This window comes from Lingula anatina, chromosome 9 (genome assembly GCF_051362555.1).
Source record: "Lingula anatina isolate TDL-2025a chromosome 9, LinAna3.0, whole genome shotgun sequence".
Lineage (NCBI taxonomy): Eukaryota > Metazoa > Brachiopoda > Lingulata > Lingulida > Lingulidae > Lingula > Lingula anatina.
Window position 1 is genome coordinate 13904380 of NC_141775.1, and position 3761 is coordinate 13908140.

The following is a 3761-nucleotide window of genomic DNA, read 5'->3' on the forward strand; positions in this document are numbered from 1 at the left end:
ACAAGAATCTCTCAGTGATTAATCATCTCTTGAAATTCAAGAAAATAATTATACTGGAGAGAAACCTTACAAGTGTAGATTCTGTGACAAGACTTTTATACCACTAATAAGTTCTTACAGCACTCAGTAAAAATGTGCACGGAAGAGAAACCTTACAAGTGTAGATTCTGTGACAAAACTTTTAAAGTCAAAACTTCTTGCATATTTCATGAGAAAATTCACATAGGAGAGAGACCTTTTAAGTGTGGATTCTGTTACAAAACTTTTACTCAAAAAGGCCATTGCATTGTGCATGAAAGAATTCATACCGGAGAGAAACCTTACAAGTGTGGATTCTGTCACAAAACTTTTAAAGACAAAAAAAATTGCATATATCATGAGAGAATTCACACAGGAGAGAAACCTTTTAAGTGTAGATTCTGTGACAAAACTTTTAAAGACAAAACTTCTTGCATACGTCATGAGAGAATTCACACAGGAGAGAGACCTTTCAAGTGTAGATTCTGTGACAAAACTTTTACTCAAAAAGGCCATTGCACTGAACATGAAAGAATTCATACTGGAGAAAAACCTTACAAGTGTAGATTCTGCGACAAAACTTTTAAAGACAAAAAATCTTGCATAGAGCATGAAAGAATTCACACAGGAGAGAAACCTTACAAGTAGATTCTGTGAGGAAACTTTTACACAAAAACATTCTTGCAAACATCATGAAGAAAAATCACGCTGGAGACAAACCTTTGAAGCGTAGACTTTCTGCAAAGCTTCACTCCAAAAGGGAATTGCACTTACCCTGAAACCGTATACACTGGAGACAAAACTTTTACTCAAGGCTTTTGCATTGTCCATGTAACCATCTACAGATATTCACAGATATGTCTCTTGCTAGATGGTCATTTAGGGCTCAACTCACCCTGTTGAGGAATCCCATGTGGAAACAATTATCTCTGCGCGTGCGCCAAAGGCTTTGTACTTGCTCTGCATGAGCTGAGCTTCACAACGATGTGATAACTGCTCGTTACGCAACCAGTCTAAGGCTTTTTTATCTGTCACAGAAGAGCAAGTGATTGAAGCCAGAGTAATTAACTGTCTTGATTGCTGTCACCCAGACTTAGGCTTCGTTCACATGGAAAGTCTATTTTCTAAAAATCTATTTTCTATTCGCGGTATATCTTGTGATCACGGTCTGTGCCCTGAATATCCCTTGGCGTAATTACTGGCAGTGCGAGCCAGTTAATTCCAAAGCTGTAATTAATTCTCGGCTGTGCTCGGAAGAGATTCTGATACCTTGACGCATGCGCAGTAGGAAGTTAGAAAGTTATAGTGGTCGCGGTTCCTTTGAAAAATGTGTTTGTCGATTTTGTGCAATAACAAGACGAAGAAGATGAAGAAGCTATACACACGACAGATACGAGTGCAACCGTCATGATCCGATGGCAAGCGATGCGGCAACGGAGGATGAGGTTTTATAGAATGCGAGCACAGCTGAGAATTAATTTCAGCTTTGTATAAGTAACTGGCTTGCGCTGCCAGTAATTACGCCACAGGATTTTCAGGGCACAGACCGTGATCATAAGATACCGCGAATAGAAAATAGATTTGTTAGAAAATAGACTTTCCATGTGAACGAAGCTTTAGACTGGACCTGCTAAGTGGCAGTGCCTGAGCAGTTATGCAAACAATTATCAGCCATGTAATCAGCCTTGAGATTCCTCAACAGGGTGAGTTGAGCCCTAAATGACCATCTATCTAGCTAGAGACATATCTGTGAATATCTGTAAAAAATCTATCACTTGCCCTGGTAGAGGGTACTCAATTCCTCATATAACATAAGTAAAGTCTGTCATTTTGGTTTTTTTCAGTTGATTTTTTTGTATAAAATATATGAATTCACCCAAGCAATGTCAAGCAAAAACCAAACTGTACAACTGTAGATACCATATCACCTCTCGCTTCAGTCACTTGTATGCATTGATGTACTAGCTGGTCAGATAGATCTACACCTCCCATATAAGTATTGTATGTGGCCACAGTAATGGGACAGGGTACATTGACCTTTTCCATTTTCCCTTCTGTTTTGAGGAATGTTGCACAGTATCATAGTCTTCAGTGACAGGGAGCTAGAGTAGTGAGAACAGTAACCACTTTGTCCTTCTAAATCACAGCTGTGAGGGGACCTTGAACATATGGATTGAGTGGCCTCTTTGAAGATTCTTCACTACAGTGGCTTTCCCATTTATCATATAAGTTGGTCTTTTCTGTTTGGGCATACTGTCCCACAAGCTAAAATACCCCTTCTCAAGAACTGATAGAAGGCTGGAATACTTGTATAATTGTTGTCCATATTAATATAATGTCCCTTATCCAATAAGAAAAAAAAAAAAAAAAAAGGCTGAGTCACTCTCATGATCTTGCATGGGGAAATCCATTTTCAGAAGTATTATTGGCCTTGTCTGTATAAACTTTCATATTATAGATGTACCCTGATATTGTTTCACTTTTTTTAAAACATATTTATTTCTACAATAAAGATATACATAATAAATACATTCAAAGCAGGCGGCACTTCGCCACAGCATTATGTGCTATCCTGTGTTAATATAATTCATAGTAACAAAATGAGTGAATTATGATCATATAGAAGTAATGATAATAATTGTGATAACACTAATTAGTACTCATTGTTGTAAAGGAGAGCAACAGGGAAGGGGGGGGCATAGACACAGGGCGATATAAGTGGGAAGTGATATACTAGTTGATCAGGAGAGGTAGAGGGTCGGGTGGGTGAACTTATGAAAGCAATTAAGCATTATCAATTAAGAACATCGAAACAATATCGAAGATTTTATCGTTCTGTCCAGTTGTTAAAGTTTTGTGACCGTGTAGAAACAAAAAAATCTTGTCAAGCTGCATTCTAAAATATCTATTGTTAACACCCAGGACACTCAATAGCCAAATGAAAATCACAATACTTCAACTGCCTCAGTGGGCACTGGAAGAAAAAATGGCGTAAGTCTCAGGTTTCCCACAAGAGCAGTTTGGAGAATTCACCGAGTTCCAGTTATGGTTGTATAATTGGGATTTGAACAATAGATCTACACGTGCACGGTTTAGATATTTTTCATTCTTTCTTTCTAACTATAGGGTGGTGGTAGATATCGAACCAAAAAAGAGTTCGGATTTCAGAGAATGTTTAAGTGAAGCGACATTTAGAGTGAACTTTTGTACGAGACTGTGACTATTCCATGAAGACACGAGTAAGTATTCAGGACCCTGGAATGTAAACTTAGCTGGGATAATGTAATCTCTCAGGGTTCTCCCCAGGATTTGAAAATAGCCCTTATTTTTTTTTACGCGAGAGTATCGAGGGGGGGGGGGGAGGAGGGGGGGGGGGCTGAAAAAAACTCACCCTTCTCGTCAGCAGTCACCTGCAGCCATGCATACGTAGTAAGCCATGTGGGGTCGACGCCCGTTTTTCTTCTTTTCAGATCCTTTTTCAATTTTCTGTTGTCTTCTGTTACTGTTACAGCCGTGATATTATCCGACACAGCAGTGTCAACGATGTCAGTAAATGTGCGCTCCACGTGTGCTTGTTTTTCACATCTTTGAACTGCGTGAAAGAAGTCTGTAATGTTGTGCGAGTGCACACGTTTTGGGAGTGGCATTTCGATCCACCATCAAACTGTGAAGAGAAACATCCAATGAAATCGCCATATACTGTACACGTGACTGAAGCTGACCTGATTTCGCGAGTAATCGAA

General features: G+C 39.1%; 1 long non-coding RNA gene across 1 annotated transcript; it reads left to right on the forward strand.

The window, feature by feature from the left end:
- The first annotated feature begins 864 nt into the window (after window positions 1-864).
- Window positions 865-2581, forward strand: LOC147759951 (uncharacterized). Its single transcript, XR_015331251.1, has 2 exons — window positions 865-1115; window positions 1639-2581. It is a non-coding gene; the product is annotated as an uncharacterized LOC147759951 (long non-coding RNA).
- Window positions 2582-3761: the final 1180 nt, after the last annotated feature.